This window comes from Petaurus breviceps, unplaced genomic scaffold (assembly GCF_028583685.1).
Source record: "Petaurus breviceps papuanus isolate PSGF00001 unplaced genomic scaffold, PetGlider_PUasm1.0 154, whole genome shotgun sequence".
NCBI classification, from domain to species: domain Eukaryota; kingdom Metazoa; phylum Chordata; class Mammalia; order Diprotodontia; family Petauridae; genus Petaurus; species Petaurus breviceps.
Genome location: NW_027185715.1, coordinates 12,513,635 through 12,533,912, shown reverse-complemented (window position 1 = coordinate 12,533,912; position 20,278 = coordinate 12,513,635). Strand labels below are relative to the sequence as shown.

Genomic DNA, 20,278 nt, shown 5'->3' with positions numbered 1-20,278 from the left:
TCACTGAAGAGGATTCCAAAGTTGTTGCTTTTTAATTTTTATTTATTATTTATTATTATTATTATTTTGCTTTTTGGAGGGCAATTGGAGTTAAGTGACTTGCCCAAAGTCACATGGCTAGTTTTTGTGTTAAGTGTCTGAGGCCACATTTGAACTCAAGTCCTCCTGACTCCAGGGCCGGTGCTCTATTCACTGCGCCACTTACCCGGCCCTTAATTTTTATTTAAATATACTCATACACCAGAACCAGAACCATATAGTATGTATAAAGCAGCACGATTATGTGAACTTCAGTATTCTTTTGTCACCTACAAACAACATCTGAAACTCAGACCTACCCCTCTCTCAAACCACAACCTCTCCCTCGACCTCAAACCTATTAAACTTGTTCTTTGTTTTCATTATTAACTCCTTTTTTTCAATGTATTACTCTCTATTCTGGCTTCACTTACTCTCCTAATTCTTCCTGCATCCCATTATCTATTTTAGTGATGGCCTCCTTAGAACCTAGAATCTCTTGGTCCTTTTTCCTTCTCCATGGTTGGTACTCTCCAACCATGAGTTGTTCTTACTGTTTGCTTTTTTTCTCTTCCCAGGCTGCCCAATACTTGTATTAAAAGGAAGTAATGAAAATATGCCAATATACCCATTATAAAATCATGCAACTTAATAGCAACTGAGCTCAATAATTCCTTTATTCACTTCTTGTACATTGTCAAATTCCTCATAGAAGTCATTTCAAGCTTTTTCTAACCTCAAACTTCCAATATCACCACTAATTCCCAAAAGGCCCTTCATATTCCCCTATTTCTTTTGAGGAAGAAATGTCCCTGCTCCTTTCCAAGACAAATCTACCCATTCCCATTCCTACTTCTTCTATGATACTGTTCAATTGCCATCTCTTTTCTTTAACATTTTCATTTTTTCCCTCTTTGCTAGCATATTCACATACACACACACACTCTTTGTGATTATATTAAATTATTCTATACATTAATTTTTTTTAAGTTTTAAATTTAGAAGCTTTTCTTCAACTTAACCTGCTTAAGAATGGGTTCTTATTCTGCGATCCATGAACTTGTTTTTTCAAATTATTACTTTGATAATTGTATTTCAGTATAATTGCTTCATTTGTAATATAATGTATTATATTTTATAGATTTGAAAACAATTTTGAGAAAGGGTCTATAGGCTTCAACAGAAAAGCATAGGTATTGTAACCTTCACAAAAAAGGTTAAGTACTCCTTTCCTAAAGCTACTATTTCATTTTCTTTTTCAACTTCTTTCTTAAAAAAAGAATATTATATCCTCTTCTTCTCTACCCCTTAATTTTTAACCTCCTGAAACATGACTTCCACCTCTCTGCCACCTGGATTTTTTAAAGGCTTTAAGTGCCCATTATGTACAAAATGTTGTATTAAATGTTGGAAACCTAATGACAAAAGTCATTTCTGATAGCACCTGCCAAACCAGGTCCTTTCCAAGAGGCTTACATATTGGCAGGGGTAGGTTGGGACAGAGAGAGCATATAGTACAGAAGTAAATAAAAGATAATTTATGGACTGAGAGGGTACTGGTAACTCAGAGGAATCAGGAAAATTTTCCTGTAGATTTCACCTAATGCAGACCATGAAAGAAGCTAAGGTTTCTATGATTAGGTGGTAATAAGGGGCTGCATTCCAAGTGTGGAAGAACCAAACTGTGTAAAGGCCTGGAGGTGGTAGATGAAGTTCAGGGGATTTCAGGAAAGAACAAGCAAGGTTTGGGAGGGTTTGAAGGGGATTGACTAAAAAATCTGGAAGGCAGGGTGAGGCAGTCTCATTTCAAAGCTTTATACATAACAAAGTGAGTTTATATTTTATCCTAAAGGTAGTAAGAATCATTGAAGAGTCTGAGCAGGAAAATTACTTGTTTAAACCTATGCTTTAAATTTGTTATATTGGCAGCAGTGTGGAGGATGGATTGGAAAGGGCAGGGGAGTAGCTTGAGTTCGGATAATCAATTATGAGGTTATTACAATAGTGCATGTGGGAGATGACAAAGGCCTGAACTAAGGTGATGGCCATTTGAGGAAAGAAGGGGATGGATGGGAGAGATAGTATGGGGATAGAACCACAGAATTTGGTAACCATTTGGATATGTGTATCAGCAATGCCATATTCACAATGCCTATAGAGATTACAAATATGCTGATATAATTATCCATTAGAAAATACGTCATGTTTGCCATATGAGGAAATAAACTAGAAAATTTATTAAGATACCAAAAGACTGAGTCCCAAAACCAGAAAGTGAAAGCCATCAGAGTAGTTATGACATTGGCACAGGTAGATAAAGTAGAAAGCACCCACATTTTCAAGCCTTTAAAACAGAACAGGCTACCTCAGGCAAAGGTCCTCCTCTCCCCACGCACAGCAACCACCCAGCGTCCTGGAAGCGCACTCCCAGCAGCTCCGGCCCCTGGCAGTGCTCAGCAGGAGTCCTTAGCAGAAAGTCCTTAGCAGTTCTAACTCAAAAAAGGGCTTCGCGCTGCCACTGCCTCTGCTGCTGCCGCCGTCACCACCACCGCCAGCCACCGAAGGAACGCTAGCTTGGCTTCCGCTTCCTCTTGCTCTGCCCCTTCCTGCTACGTCAGCAAGTCCAACGGGGCATGGAAGATCTTTAAATCCCATAACCCTTACATTCGGCCCCAAGATCTTTCATGTCCCTTACTTGACAAAAATACAGTAGGAATAACTGGTGTCAACAAAATTTCACAACAATATAACAAGAATAGCACACAATAAACACAGAAAACCATATTTTAGGGTGGCGCTTGAGCACAAGCTCCCCATCATTCCCCCCACCCCGAACAAATGGGGCCCCAAAATCTTGTGGTAAGGGGTGAAGATCTCTTCTTCTATGGCTACTTGCTGCTGAAATCGGATGTAGAGCTGTCCCTGTCCTTAGGGGTCCCATTTGAGAGGTCAGTTCTTAATATGCTTGATGCCAGGTCCAAGGGTGACACATCACAGTTGCAGACAGGGGGTGACATCCAGCTTAAGCTATCAGGCATCTACAGATGGAGGGTACCAAGCCTGTGGAAACAAATCTAACAAACAAGGTGAACAAACAAAAAATCAAGAAAAAGCAAAGAGACAATAACCAGACTATCGTAGCCTCACTCACGGTAGAATAAATGAGTTAAGGGTACAATTTTGTAATCATCTTCTCCAGAATAAACAATAGTTACAGTGTTATCCCTCCCATATGCTATAATCTCTGCAGCCTTTGGAACATCATCTGGCTTCCGTTTTACCCATACTTTAGCTCCTGATTTTATTCTATCACTAGAACCAAATCCTTCAGTTCCTGTGACAGTTATTTTGGAAGGAGGGTCAGTTTTTACAAGTGGCATTGTTTTACAAGGAACAATAATCACTTGAACTATCCTATCATTCTTGTGAATCTGTATGGGCCTTTCACTTAAATTCTGGAATGTTACAACAATTTCTCCTTGATGATTAGAATCTATTACTCCAGCCAATACATGTATTCCTTGAGCTGCTAATCCTGATTTGGGTAAAATCTGTCCAAAGTGATTTTTAGGGATTCTTATGCATATCCCAGTGGAGATTTTTCTTATTTCTTTTCTGTCCAACCAAAAGTCCTCTAAACAATGTAAATCATACCCCATTGAACCAGGTGGTCCTGGGTACGGTGCTGGGACATCTGGCCTCAAGGTCCAATACTCAATAATTGGGATCTTGTGTGTTTGTTGTTTTCTAATTTGCAGATTGGGGGTCATCATTCTGGCTAGAGGTGTACTTCCTCCCAATGGTCTATTATTCAAATTACGCAAAGCCATGAACAAATTATCCTTCCAATGTTGATATGAATTATTGGAACTTAACTTCCTCAATTGTCCTTTCAGTAATCCATTCATTCTTTCAATCAACCCAGATGCTTCTGGATAATATGGAATATGATATATCCATTCTATATTGTTTAGTATACAATACTTCTTCATTTCATTGCCTTTGAAATGTGACCCGTTGTCACTTTGAATCTGCATTGGGGTTCCATAATATAGGCTTATGAGATCTAGAGTTTTACAAGTGTTTTTCTGGGTTGCATTCTTATAAGGACAAGCTACTAGTACACCTGAATAGGTATCAACACAAGTACATATAAATCTGCATCCTTTATCCAGTGGTAGTGGACCAATATAATCTATTTGCCAGATTTGGGCTGGGACTTTTCCTCTTGCTATCTCTCCAGTTATTACCCGAGGAACAGTTCGCTCCTTTTCCAATTGACATATATGACAGTCTTCTGCTATCTGTTTTAACAGTGAATGAGAGATACCAATACCTCAATCTTGTGCCCACTGGTGTGTGGCCTGGACCCCCAAATGGCCTGCTGTTTGGTGGACCCATTTTGCTAATACCGGATCATCAGTTGTTGTCAAAGTAGGGACAATATGTTCAGTAGCAATCTTTGCCAGTCGATCAGCAAGAGCATTGTACTCACGTTCTGGTGTGGTGGGGGCCACGTGAGCATCTACATGAAAAACTGACAAGTCAGTGACCAAAGACATGTTCCAGATATCTTCCCATAATTCTTTGCCCCAGACTTGTTTCCCATGAATTTCCCAATTTTCATTTTTCCACATGGGCATCCATGTAGCTAACCCATTAGCTACCGCCCATGAATCAGTGAATATATGACACTGTCCTCCTTGTTCTAGTTTGATGGCTTGATATACTGCCATAAGTTCAGCATATTGGCTACTTGCACCTATCCCAGTACTTTCCAAAGTCCTTCTAGTACATGGGTTATAGGCCACTGCTTTCCAATGTCTTTTTTGCCCCAAATATTTTGCTGTCCCATCAGTAAACCATGCATGTCTCTTTTGTTCCTCAGTTAATACATCATATCCCTCATTCCACTTTACAGTGGACTTTACCAACTGTTGCTTTGGCTCAGGGGGTGCGTCATTCCTCTCAATTTCTATGTTTGCTACAGATTCATGTAGAGCAGAGACTCCGCTTTTGCCTTTTTTCGCTCTATTTTGAATATACCACTTCCATTTGATTATACTAGCCTCTTGGGCATGTCCAATTCTGTGAGAAGCTGGGGTACTCATTACCCAGGTCATAATTGGGATTCCAGGTCTTAATATCACTTCATGGCCCAGAGTCAGTTGTTCAGTCTCCACCAAAGCCCAATATGCAGCTAACAACTGCTTTTCAAAAGGTGTATACTGGACTCCAGATGAAGGGAGTTTCCTACACCAAAATCCCAAAGGTACATTTCGGCTTTGTTGTTTTTGCCATAAGCTCCAGTTTGCATAATCATCTTGTACAGTCACTTGCAATTCCACTGGACCATTTTGCATGGGCCACAAATCAAGGGCCAATTGTATGGCAGCCTTGGCTTCTTCAAAAGCTTTACTCTGCTCAAGTCCCCAATCGAATTCATATTTCTTCCGTGTGACTCTATATAAAGGTTTTAAAATCTGTCCCAAATGTGGAATGTGGTGCCTCCAGTATCCAAACAATCCTATGAACTTTTGGGCCTCCTCCTTATTGGTAGGGGTAGGAAAATCCTGAATCTTTTGTCGGGCTTGAGGAAGAATCTCCCTTAGCCCCTTGTTCCATTGTATAATTAATACACAACTACAGACACAACTGTAAGGGTTATGGGATTTAAAGATCTTCCATGCCCCGTTGGACTTGCTGACGTAGCAGGAAGGGGCAGAGCAAGAGGAAGCGGAAGCCAAGCTAGCGTTCCTTCGGTGGCTGGCGGTGGTGGTGACGGCGGCAGCAGCAGAGGCAGTGGCAGCGCGAAGCCCTTTTTTGAGTTAGAACTGCTAAGGACTTTCTGCTAAGGACTCCTGCTGAGCACTGCCAGGGGCCGGAGCTGCTGGGAGTGCGCTTCCAGGACGCTGGGTGGTTGCTGTGCGTGGGGAGAGGAGGACCTTTGCCTGAGATAGCCTGTTCTGTTTTAAAGGCTTGAAAATGTGGGTGCTTTCTACTTTATCTACCTGTGCCAATGTCATAACTACTCTGATGGCTTTCACTTTCTGGTTTTGGGACTCAGTCTTTTGGTATCTTAATAAATTTTCTAGTTTATTTCCTCATATGGCAAACATGACGTATTTTCTAATGGATAATTATATCAGCATATTTGTAATCTCTATAGGCATTGTGAATATGGCATTGCTGATACAATATGGAGGGCAATGAAGGGAAGAAGAGTTGAGGTTGTGAATTTTGATAACAGGAAGAATCATGGCGTCATTAACAGAAGTCAAAAAATTTTGGAGAGGGGCAGGAAGATAATGAATTCTGTGGTAGACCTTTTGAGTACAAAACACCTATGAGGCATATGGATGAAAAAGTTTAGTACACAATTGAGAACTCGCGTTCACAGGAGTATTAAGTGCTGAAAATGTACTTTTGGGAATTATCTACATAGAAATCAGTGAGCTCATGGGAGCTAATGAAATCAAGAGAGAAGTTACAGAAAGGAAAGAGGTTCCAGGGTGGAGTCATGGAAACACTCATAGTTACACAGGGTGGGACATGGATGCAGATCCAGCTAAGAAGACCCAGAGGGATCAATCAACAGATAACAGAAAAGGGAAACAGCAATATCACACAAAACCAATAAAAGAGTATCCTGGAGAAAATGAACAGTCAATCAATCCATAAATCAATAGACATTATATGCCCATTATCAACCAGGAACTGTTCTAGGGGCTAGGGCTACAAGCAAAAAGACTGAAATTCTTACTCACAATGAGCATAATATATACAGCATAAATATAAAATTAATATATATACATATTCAATACAAAGTAATTTGGAAGGCAAGGCATTAGCAGTCAGGAGAGGGTCAGGAAAGGAAGGCTTCACACAGAACGAGCTGCATCTTAGAGGAAGAGCTCTGAGAAACAGGTAAGAAGGGAATGCGTTCCAGGAAGGAGGGCTGGCTAGTACAGAGTCATGAAGACAGGAGACAAAGTGAGTAGGAACAGAGAGGAGGCCAGTTTGTCTGTATCACTGTGATGTATCTGGAGTCAAAAGCTAATGAGATCAAAGAAGATGAAGACCGAGAAACAACTGCTTTGTTAGTACCTTGGAGAGAGAAACTTACCCTCTCCTGTGATAGCTGCTGTAATCAAACCTTCCCCTCTTTTCCCTCCACTGTACTACAAGACATCCTCTCTCTTCTGTCTCCACCCCTTTTAAAACAACTTCTGGTTTCACCTCAAGTTTCTATGTTATATGTTTCTATGTTTCAACTGTGCTGTCTTTTGACTCAAAACACTAAGTCCAAAATGACAGAATGTCCCTTCTTGACCTTTCAGATCAATCACACCCATACGAGAGACCTTGACTGCTGCCTTATTGTACCCCTCATAGCAGAATTGGACCTGGTTATTAACAGAAACCCCCTGGCTTCTCAGAAGGTGCTCCCAGATCAACAACGTACTTTACCTGGTGGAGAATGGGGTGACCAAAATAAAGCTTTCTTTCAATAAACTGGACAAGATGATAGTCTGGAGACGTGAGAACCCATTAATAACATTATAGCAATTTTTTTTTATTGAGGCACAGATCAATCATGTGACATCACTTGTAAAGCACAGGGGCTTTTAAATGTCTCTCGTGGCTCATGTTCACTATTCTTTTAAAATTGGAAGTTTTTCTGGTGACTCCTATGATAAATGGCAGGCCAAGCCCAATGATAGAGCAAAAAGTAGGTAGCAAAAAGGAGATAGGTCTTTTCTTCCCTCCCATTAATAAAAGTAAAGGATCTAAAATGTCAATTTCATTCTCTCATCTTAATTAACTAGTTTTGAGAAAGAAAAATATCGTGTTTTCTGAAATCTCCTATCTTATCAATTCACCTTTAAAAACAGCTAGTTACTGTGGTTGTCTCAGGCGCGATGGTTTCAAGGTTACTACGGGGCATCAGGGCACTGGCCGTCCAGGCCTTGGGGGCCTGTGGCCCTGTTCGGGTGGCAGCTCGGTCTATGGCGGCCGGAGGAGGTATCCCTTCTGATGAGGAGCAGGCTACTGGCTTGGAGAGAGAGATTATGATGGCCACAAGGAATGACTTGGATCCATACAATATGCTAGCCCCAAAGGAAGCTCCAGGGACTAAGGAGGAGCCCAACCTGGTCCCTTCCATCACTGACAAGTGAATAGTGGGCTGTATCTGCGAAGACAACAACAGTGCAATCATCTGGTTCTGGCTTCACAAAGGCGAGACACAGCGATGCTCTAACTGTGGAACCCATTACAAGCTGGTACCCCACCAGTTTAGCCCCTGAGCCCCTGAACTGGTTTACTTGAGATGTGTTATGTTTTCTTCCTTCCAATAAAAGACTAGCCATTTCCCTGGCACTCCCATTCAAAAAACAACAACAAAAAAAAACCCAGCTAGTTACTGCATCATAATATAACATAATAACAGTAAGCTGCATGAATAAGGCTCTTTGTAAATTTAGCTTTATTATGGGTAGTGTTTTATGAACTCTTGATCTACTGCAGAGACATGGGTGCAGATATAAAAATAAGTTATGTTAAAGTATTTCCGCAAATATATACAAGAAGCTGTGATAGGTGGTGATGAAATGTATTGCCCAGATATAAGAGATGTATATTATACTCTATGGAAGAAAATACAAAACAGACCATGTCTTAAGACCTTTAATTTTTTTCATATTTTTTTTAATAATGGGGATTATTTCTTAAGTAGATAAAAAACCTCTAAAAATGGATTAAAGTCATCTGAAAACTCAATCTGAGTTTATTTATTTTCTTTTATTTAAAGACTTAAATACCTATAACAAAGAACAAGATCTATTCAATTGAGGTTAACTTAATTCCAAGCAAATCAAATTCATATCAGTGTATATGCTGGGTTTTTTTTTAAGCAATCGGGGTTAAGTAACTTGCTCAAGGTTACACAGCCAGTTATTCCTGGGTGTGGTGCTAAATATCTGAGCCTGGATTTGATCCCCAGGTCATGCCGACCCTGGGGCTGGTGCTCTTACTCACTGAGCCACCTGGCCACCCTGTATATGCTGTCTTGACAGATTGAGGGGTGTACAGCACATGAATTTAGAAATTCCACTGCCATATATCTGTTTCTGAGCCATGTCACTTAGAGAGATTGTAAATCAGTTTTATCAAATGTATTGCCAATTCCTAGTGCCCCTCATAGCAATAGATGGGGTCAGGTTCTTTTTCTCATGAGCAACTCTTTTCAGTTGTTCAGATATTTTGAGAAGTCACAATAACAGCTGTTTTCTGTTGAATATTTTAAACTGGATCTACATATTGACTCTAGAAACTTCATTAATAGTCATTTTCTAACCATTCTGGCTTACATTAAAAATTCAAATCTCACTTACACAAAGCATCACTATCTTCTTTACCAGTATTTCATGGAAAAGTTCACCTTGCTTTTGTGCATATGCAAATGTTTCCGTCTTACTTCTAGGACAAAAAAAGAAAGTTTTAAACAGAATCACGTTTCAAAGAATCATGAGTCACTTAAATATATATTTTTATTTGTAACAAGTATCAAACTCTAAAGTATTTTACGCAAATTTAATACTTTAATAGTATGATATTTTTCATCTATATATGGTTTTGGGGAGTTCAGAGTTAGGATAGATTTGTATGCAAAAATAACATTGTAAATAATGCAATAAAGAATAAGTTTAAAAAGACAAAGTATGACATTGAGATCTGAGGCCTATAAAGCCACTGTGGTTGGACATGCAGGAGTGCAAATAGGATATAAAACAAGATAGCTTTATTTAAGTGTGTGAAGTTTAAAAACAGAAGTCTTAAAAATGCAGGACTTCCAAAAATCTAGCCTATAAAGTGGTTTATGTGATACATGGCAAACCATCAAAGTGACAGAAAATTGGACAAAAATTGAGCCATCTTTCTTCAACAAGGATGATTATTTTGACCCTGGAAGATTAAGGTTACTTTTCCACTTTCAATTCAATTCAACAATTAATCTCCTAGTATTTACAACACTCAATTTTTAATTATTGTTTCATAGAAACATCTAATTACCTAGTCAAACCCTATTAAAAATGAATGCTAAAGCTGTCCACATTCTTGACTTTCTAGAACATTATTTGTAAATCTTACATTGAATTTCTGTTGTTGGAATTTAATGTCATCCAAATAGCAAATGTTATCAAGACCAACAAGATAAAATTGAAGTAGGATAAGTGTGAAGACTTGCATTTAAGTTTTTAAAGTCAATTAACTTAGTATAGAAGGGAAATGTGACTTGAAAGTCATTTATGTGAGGAAAAAAGAAAAATTAGGTAAACAAGATGGTAAAGAATTTTGAAGTCATGCCATATAAGGATCAGCAAAACGAACTGGGGAGAAAAATAAAAATAAAACAATAAAAGGAACTGGGTACTTTGATTCAACAAACATTTACCCTGCTGAAGAAAATATTTAGAAAAGACATGAAAGCCATCTAATAACAAAGGGTAGTCATGTGGATGCGGAATTATCGAATTAGCAACAAGGGGTGGAAGTTGAAGAGAGGTATATTTAGACTTTGACATGTAATTGGGGAAAAAATAAAATAAATAAAACCATTGCAAAAAAAAATGAAAGATGGGAAGAAAAAAGTCAAAAACATCTTGATAATTAGTTATGCAATAATGCAATGGGTTGCCTTAGGAGGTAAAGAATGGGTTTCCCCTCACTGAAGGTCTTTAAACAAAGAAAACATAACCACTTTTCAGGTATGTTCTAGAGAGATTTCTTGTTCAGGTACAAGATGGACTTGATGGTCTCTTTGGGGAAGGGGGTTTCTTCCAACTCAGATTCTACAAACCAGTGTGAAATGGAAGCTAAAAATGCTAATGTAATCTGGGGTTGAATTTACAGAAGCAAAGTTATTAGAATAAGAAGGGTAAATGAGATTTGTTTGCCACAGACATAGATCCAGGAATGCTGGAGGCTTGATGTAAACGAAAACCTTCATAACAACTAAAGCTATCCCAAATTGGAATTGGGATATAAAGTCTATAGTTTCAAATAGCTGCTTGGGACTCAAGATATTCAGGGTCATTTTATGAAGTCTGGTAAACAGATTGTAGTGGCAATCTCTGTTCTATCTGTCAGAGTAGAAATAAAATAATGTTAATGTCACAAAAGTTAAACCAACTTACCATTTTTACTAACTTAGAAGATTGGGAGTTTTGATTTTTCCCTCTTTTAAGAAGTTTCTTTCCCAGAAGCCTGAAGTTGACAAAAATCAACAATCCTGAACCTCCCAAGTTGTGGAGTAAAATAACTAATGGCTGTAAGCCAAGATTGAAGTTTTGTAGTGCTTACTAGGACGGCCATGTGTAATGTAATACCAAGCAAAGGCAACTTCCCAGGTTCAAAATACCAGCATAGGTGCTCTCTATTTTATTTAGTGACAAACCAAGAACAGAGAAGATCAAAACATGACATCATTCCAAATACAGCATTTACTAAGTGTGATTAAATAATCTCCAAGTACTACCCCACCCCAGGATCTTCCAATCATTCAATCAATTACAAAGTCTCTGTTCTAAATACTTCTCCACCCCTAGGCTATACCTTAATTAAGTCCACCACAAAGCCCCTCTTCTCAAATGGAGATTAGTTTCCAAACATAAGGTCAAAAGTTCCCCACCCCTGGATCACAATTGAATCTACCCCAGAGTTACATCAAGTTTAAACACAGCACTTAATACCCAAATGGAGGTCTTTTCTTCATCTTGACAAGAGGCAAGTTCTCAGCAATCTTAGTTCCTGGGGAGACAAGGCTTAGCAAAGCCACAAGATACATTGCCAGTCCCTTCATGAATTTATCCTCTGTCTGTAGAACAGTCCTAGAACCCCTGAACACATTAGCAAAGCCCTCTCCCAGGATTTCTGTAAACATACAACAAGAAAATCCTTCTTCAGGGCTTCTGAACCAACAGAAAGGCTCCCAGACCCGTGCAACAACAGCACTGTCCCTCACCAGTGGACAGTATTCACTCTGTCTGCAGGACAGTCTCCAGACCCCTGCAACAACAGTACTGTCCCTCACCAGTGGACAGTATTCACTCTCTGTCTGCAGGACAGTCTCAGGCCTTCTTAGCGAACAGCCAGGTTCCAGGACTTCTTCAACAAAAGGACAGTCTTTCACCAGTGGACAAATCTGGCAAAATAACATCAAAACAGACAGACAAAGTACCAGCAAAACAGCCATGTTTCCTCAGTCCTTGGCAGCTCAGGGGGCAGGTCTCAAAAGTCCAAGGCAATTCAAAGCAGCCACCAGCAATTCTCTTAGTCTCTCTCTCTCCACGAGGTACTGCTACCAAAAAAGATCTTCCGCCTCTCTCTTGTGTCTCCCAATCTACGTCACCCGCTCCTCCCAATTCAGGACTTTCTTTTCACATCAACAAGCCCATCCCACAGGTGGGATTAACAAACTCTGGGTTTTAACACAATCAATTTGAAAACCAAGCCAATACAGGGGAATCTTTAATTGCCATTACTATCACACCATGGATGTACTAGCTGCTGTAATCTTCACACTTTTTCTTCTATGGACACCTACAAGTTTTAATCTATACCCCTAGTATGTATATATCTATTTACAAATAAAATGTATGTATTACTATATTTACATCATGTGCCTTATAAAACATACCCTCCTCAAAGGAAAATGGATGTGATACATACAAAATTTATATATGTATATATATATATATATATATATATATTTCATTTATTAATGGCACACAAACCTTTAAGAGCTTACCAAAATATTAATAATGTTTTAGAAAAAGCAATATGAATTATATACTAAATTATTTTAGAAAAAATTTATATCCTAGAAGATAGAGTATACTTATAAATAATAATTGTTAGTAATTACTTATTCAGTTTTTCTAAACAATGCAGTTAGATAGCCAGAAAGCTGAATTAATTAATTTTTTTAGATACTTCACTAGTGAAATATAAACAATACAACAAATAAGGCCATAACAGTCAATGAATATGAAGAGCTGTGCAGCAGGAAGTCATGTTTCTGTGCATGGATGTTCACCAGACATAATGCAAAAGCAATGAGTAAAAGTGTACTGTCTCAATTTGACTTCAACTCAGCAAAAAGTTTTCAGTGTTAAGCTATTTCTCTTATCTTTTTTTTTTTAAAGCAATCAGGGTTAAGTAACTTGCTCAAGGTTACATGGCCAGGTGTTTCTGGGTGGGTGTTAAGTATCTGAGCCCGGATTTGATCCCCAGGTCATCCCGATACTGGAACCGGTGCTCTTACTCACTGAGCCACCTGGCTGCCCCTTATTTCTCTTTTCTTGTGTGGTTCTGCTTATTGAATGGTATGACATCTTAATTTCCCATTCAGGTTTGGATGATTTAATTGTGCTTTCACACCCTAAACGTTGTTACGCCACAGACCTCTGTCTTAGTCCTATTACCATTAACCCAATCTCTTTAACATCTTACTCTAAAGCTGCCCACTCCTGCAGTGCTCTCTGAAATGCCTCCTCAATAGGTAACAATCTAGTTTTCATAATAATTCTTTTCCTTTCCTGCTCCTCCCATTTTATTGCACTGAAAACTGATTCCCTCCTCATGACACAGTTTCCCTGGCCACCCTTTTCATAACTGATTGTACTTTCACTCAAACCCTCTTTCCATAATGAGAAGGTTGGAATATTCCTTGCTTCTCATTGCCACTTCCAGATTTTCCTTCCACCACCATCACTCAATAACCTCTCTTTCTTTGCAGTTCATTCAATTCATATCTTTTCACCCAATCAAGATTCTAGAGCAGGGGTAGGGAACCTTTTGATGTTGGACAGCTGCATTAATATTTATCCATAATAAAATAAAAATATAAAAATTGAACAAAAATTTATTAATAAAAATAAAAGAATTTATTATATAAAATTTGGATTCAGCCAAAAAGCCACACTTAAGGACCTAGAAGGCCACATGTGACCTTAAGACCACAGATTCCCCACCCCTGTTCTAGAGATGGGTGTCTGCTGAACTCCAGAATATTCTCCCCTTCTTTTCTCAATGAGTTCAGTACCTGGCTCATAGTTTTTCTCCTTCCCAAATTCTACTCTCATAAATGGAGACTTCAACATACATATTGATATTCCCTCCTCAAACACCCTAATTCCCAATTCCTCAAATAATTCATGATCTATTCCTCCATCCCATGTCAGCTACAGAGATGCCTCGTACCTTTGATTTTTGCCATCATCCACAAATGAACCATTTTCATGTTCGTGAACTCTGAAATTCCTTTATTTGATAATTATCTGTTATTCATATCATCTGTCCCTCTGTCTTGAAACTTCAGAACCTGGTCTTCATTCTTACCACCCTCATCCCTCAGTTCTTCCCAGGACATTACCCCTATGCTAGCTACAATCTCTTCCCTTCCTCATCCTGAACATTTAGTGAATTGTCCTCTTGAGCCCCTGGTCTTCTTATCAGATTGAAGATTTGCCCTGCCAACCCTCAGGCCTAGATTATTCTCACCATCTGCTGTTTTAACTCTTATTCACAAGCTGCTGAAAAAAGATGGAGAAAAATCACAAAACTGAGTTTTGTGCTGACTGGATCCATTACAAATGCATGTAACATAATCTCAACTGGGCCCTCACTCTGGCAAGCCAATCTTTTTAAACCTCACTCATCATGGCAGCATTTCCAAACCTTTTCATCCCTCTTCAAACCTCCTCTAGCTCATTCTCCCCCAACCCTCCCAGCTGAGAACCTTGCCTCATATTTCACTGAAAAGAACTGAGGTCACTCCCAAGAACTGCCCCCTCTTCCTCATCTCATCACTCAGATGCCTTCTGCAATGTTGTTGTTACTGTGGTTACGGTTGTTGAGTTGTTTCAGTTGTGTCTGATGCTTTGTGACCTCATTTGGGGTTTTCTTGACGAAGACACTGCAGTGGTTTGCCATTTCCTTCTCCAGGTCATTTTGACAAATGAGGAAACTGAGGCAAACAGTTAAGTGATTTGCCCAGGGTCACACAGCTAATAAGTGTCTGAGATCAGATTTGAACTCAGGAACATGTCTTCCTGATTCCAAGCCCAGTGCCTTATACACTGCAGCTAACCCTCTTTACCCTTGACTCATTTGAGGTGGCCCTTCTCCTTACCAAGGCAAACCCCTCTACATGGTCAAGTGATATTCCACCCATCTTCTCCAGCAGAATGCCTCACTATAATCCTCACTCTCACTTATTTTCAATTTCTCCCAATCTACTGGCCACTTGCTTACTGCCTACAAATATGCTCATGTCTCCTCCATCCTCAAAATGATCCTTATAGTCCAGTCTTCACACGATCCACCCAACCCTGCTATTTAGCATCTTATATTTCTTCTCTCACTTGTGGCTAAAATTTTTTAACTTTGTGAAATACCTGAAACCCTTTTTTATGTATCAAGCATGATATAATATAATGAAAAATATTCGATGAATTTTAAAATAACACAAGTTGAATACAAAAATAATAACTAATAATTATCTGTGTTTTCAGAAGATTTATATATATTACACCATTTGATCTTCATAAATGTATTAGGTACTTGCAAATTTCCCCATTTTACAGATGAAGACACTTTAAACTCAGAATGGTTAAGTGACTTCTCCGGGGTCACATAGCTATTAAGAGTCTGAATCAGGATGTAGCTTCTTCTAAAAAAAAATTTTTTTTTTTTGCTTTTTGGAGGGGGAAGGCATAGAAATTGGGATTAAATGACTTGGCCAAGGTCACAAGGTTAGTTTTTTGCGTTAAGTGTTTGGGGCCACACTTGAACTCAGGTTTTCCTGACTCCAGGGTGGGTGCTCTATTCACTGCACCATCTAGCCGCCCTCAGGATCTAGCTTCTATCCACTATTCATAAATCAGAATGATTTGAAGAATTAAAAAAGAAATAGAGGAAATGGACTTAGATTTGGCTGGAAGGCCCTGAAGACAATAGAATTATGAAAATGAAACCCAGAATAAAGAGGGAAGTCACAGTATCAAAAAAAGCGGGCAACTTGATGGCACAGTGGATACAGTGTTGAACTTAAAGTCAGGTAGACTCATCTTTGTGAGTTCAAATCTGGCCTCAGATACTTACTAGCTGTGTGACCCTAGTCAAATGACTTAACCCTGTTTGCCTCAGTTTCCTCATCTATAAAATGAGCTGGAGAAGGAAATTAAAAACCACTCCATTATCTTTGTCAAGAAAACTCCAAATGGGGTCACAAACAGTCAGACACAACTAAACAACAACAAAATAGTAAGAAAACAGAAGTGTGGGGACTACTCATTTGGGAAGTATGACTGCAAAAAGAAGTAAAGAAAACCTTTATAACCCATATCAAATTGCTTAATGTTTTAGGAAGAGGGAAGGGAGAGAAAGAAAAAAAAATTGGGGGACTCAAAATTTTGTGAAAAATAAATGCTAAAAATTGTCTTCATATATAACTGGAAAAAATAAAATACTATTAAGAAATAAAAGGGGGGGCGGCCAGGTAGCACAGCGAGTAAGAGCACCGGCTCCAGTGTTGAGAAGACCTGGAGATCTAATCCCGGGCTCAGACACTTAGCACCCACGCAGAAATACCTGGCCGTGTAACCTTGAGCAAGTTACTTAATTGCTTAAAAAAAGAAAAAAGAAATAAAAGGCGACAGAGGCAGATAATGTAGAGCAGGGGTGCCAAAAAGCAATAGAAACAGGGGCCACTAATCGATACTTAATGATCTCTCTGGCAGCATATTGCCAGGTTTAAAATGTCATGTTATCTATACTTTACTGAATTTTTATTTATCTTGTTAAATATTTTTCAATTGCATTTTAATCTGGTTCAGGCCTCCCTATGGAGTTCTGCCTTGGGCTATGTGTTTAATGCCTCTGTAGTAGAGAGTTGGATTTGGATCTAAGAAGGGCTGTGTTCAGATCCTGCCCCTGAAACACTCTGGCTGGGTGATCCTGGGAAACGCGGGATACCCCTTTCCGGGCAACACTCTAGGACTAGAAATTACAGAGCAGTTGCCAATCTGCTTTTTTAGAGGTGGTTTCCTCATTGGAACCATCTCACTCTAGTGAAGTTACAGGTATGTGCCAAATAATAACAAACAAAAAAAAAAAACCCAAAGCAAAAAAAAAAAAGAAGGAAAGAGCACGCCTTTCTTCTTTTTTTCTTCTTTTTTAAGTCCAATCCTACAATATCACTGATACAGAAGAACTCCCTGCTATGGAAATTTCCACTATCAGTGGGGTTTGGCAACTTGTCTGGAACTTATAGTCCCAGAGAGCTCATCCCACTTAGCCATCAACCAGATCACCAGTCCTCACATTCTAAGGCAGAGCTGTTGAACTCTCAGCCTGAGGTATCAAGTAGAACTCCCCAGTGCTGCCCAAACCAGATTAAAATGTAATTATGGGAAATGCTGAACTAAATAGATAAAAATATAATACAACAGAATGTTAATTTGTGGTTTCCTTTCTTAAAATTTTTAAATCTTTTTACAAAAATAATTTTTAACATTCATTTTTTAAAATTTTGAGTTAAAAATTCATTCTCTTCCTCCCCCCTCTTTGGGAAGGCAAGCAATTGAATTTGTGGTTTTATAAGTCAATAGGTAGCCCTCAGAAAATCTATTTTTATTTGAGTTTGACACCAATGATCTAGGGCTTCTCACCATACCCCCTGCCACCACTTTCACAACCAGTATGTATCAAAGGCATGACTTGAACCCAAATCTTTCTGACTCCAAAACTAGCCCTCTATTGACTGAAGCTCTTCATATCTGAGCTATTTTCTAATTTTGCAAGTGTACTTTTACTTATGTGACATCATAATTAACATGAAATGTGCACTTAAAAGTGTACCAAAGTTAGCCAAAACAAAAGTCTGAAGTAGGCCAACAGACCTCTTATCAAAAGTAATTTATTTGAACTTTCAAAGTCATTTGTGGTACTTCTCTTTGTTCCTCTTAATTCCAATGAATCATCTTCCTCTTCATTTTCCTTAAATGAAACCCATTTCTCTTCTCTGCTAGTAATTAATGTCACATCTTTATCTACAGAGCCATGTGTTTTAATAAAGCTATTTCCAATAGTTCCAGGTATGATGGGGGATAATGAATGAAGGTTGGGTACTGTGTCCTTTACTTTGTCCATGGTTTTTGGAAGGAGATGATACTTCCACTGGAAATGTATAGCTATCAGCAAACTCCTGTTGCAAATAAATTTTTAAATGAGTTTTTCTGGTAATACTATTTTGCTTAACTGCTTTTTAGAGCTGGGACTTTTCTGCTATAACATACACTTGAGAGTAATCTAGAGTAAATATGTGTAATATTCTACCAGTGTTGTCAACCAGCTTTTAAAACTACTATGTCCTCTTCTGATCCCAGAAAGAAAAGGGATTTTTTTTTCCTCTTAAGAATTACATTAGAGGGGCAGCTAGGTGGCACAGTGAATAGAGCACCAGCCCTGAAGTCAAGAGGACCTGGGTTCAAATCTAACCTCAGACACTTAACACTTACTAGATGTGTGACCTTGGGCAAGTCACTTAACCCTAATTACCCTGCTTTCCCCCTCCAAAAAGACCAAAAAAAAAAAAAAAGAATTACATTAGAAAGATTTTTCAGGTAAATCCAAGGTTTAAGACAAAGAAACAAACAAAAATCTGTAATTTCATACTTATGTTTCAAAAGACTTTGGCCAAATTACTTTTGTTGTGGGTTTGAAAATCATCAGGTACATCCGGTGGCTAGGTGGCGTAGTGAATAGAGCACTGTGCCTAGAGTCAGGAGGACCAGAGTTCAAATCTGGCCTCAGACACTTAACACTTACTAGTTGTGTGACCTTGGGCAAGTCGCTTAACCCCAATTGCCCCTCCAAAAATCAAAAAAGAAAGAAAGAAAATCATCAGGCAGTGGAGACTAGATCTGTAATTTCATTAGTATTCCTGGGTGAGGAAATTCCCTTTACCAGTACAGGTCAGTAAAGGGGGAATCAAGATAACAGAGAGGTAAGGAAGCTGTATGGTGAGCTACCCTCCACAAAATTCCTCTGAACAGATCTAGAAAATGAACAAGACCAAATCGTGATGAGGAAATCCCAAAAATGTCATAATGAGTCATTTGTCCCGTCCAGCTCTGTATAAGGAAACAGACAAAGAGGTTGGTCTGTAGATGTTATGGATGGGGTTGAACCAAGTGATCACCCCTTAGAACACTGTAGTGCCCAGGGAAAGGCTGTTCACCAATGCAAGAGGAGGTCCCAGACTCACACAAGGTACTACCAGACCCATAGTAGGCATTCTGATGAAGACAGGTCCAAACTGGCAACTTTGTCAGGCACTGCCTAGTTCTGGATCACAGATCCAGAGAGCACTGAGAAGGGGATATACACCCCAAAAAAGAGCCAGTTCAGAAGCCAGCAGCATAAGCTTCATGGCTCAGACCCCAGGCTCAAGGCAAGGTCTCTTTTCTGGCATCTTGCCCAGCCTGCAGAGAAATAACTGGGGTGGGAATCCCAGGCCAAAAGAGAGAGTACAAATCTGCCACTCTGAAACTGCTTTTCAGCTGGTAGGAGCTTAATCCAGCAACCCACCCCCATTCAGACCAAAGCTCAGAGCAGGCTGGGGCAGCAATTAGACTTTGCCCTGGATCAGGACACTTTGGGAACAATGAAAGCTTGTTGGTCCTCAACCTAACCCTCAGATACTGGGATAACATAATGCTCAATTACCCAAGAAAGCAGCATCAGGACAAGTTCAGACCTTCTCTCCTGAAGTGTTGCATCAAGTCCAAAGTCAGGAAGGAGGTTGGAAGAAGAAGCAAACAAAAAAAAAATCCCTCTCATAAAAAGCTCTTATGGGGGAGCTTAAATGTAAGAGGATGGTTCCAAAAACTCTACAAGCAAACAGAAGAAAACATAGACTAGGCACAAACTAAACTAGAATTCTCAGAAGATATAAAGCAAAAGGTAAAAGAAAAAGGTTGAATTTTTTTTTATAAATGGAATGAGAGAGCTTGAGGAAAATATTGGAAGAGAAAGGAGAGTGATAGAAGAAAGAATTGTAAAAGGAATTAACAGCTTGGCACAGGAGGTTCAAAAATTTACCCAAACAATAACCTCCCTGAAAATTTTAATGGACGAAATAGAAACCAATGACTCCACAAAGCAAGGAGAAATATTAAAACAAAATAAAAAG

General features: G+C 39.0%; 1 pseudogene; it reads left to right on the top strand.

Annotated features, from left to right (window-relative positions):
• Window positions 1-7,927: 7,927 nt before the first annotated feature.
• LOC138156395 (cytochrome c oxidase subunit 5B, mitochondrial pseudogene) lies at window positions 7,928-8,431 on the top strand (annotated as a pseudogene).
• Window positions 8,432-20,278: the final 11,847 nt, after the last annotated feature.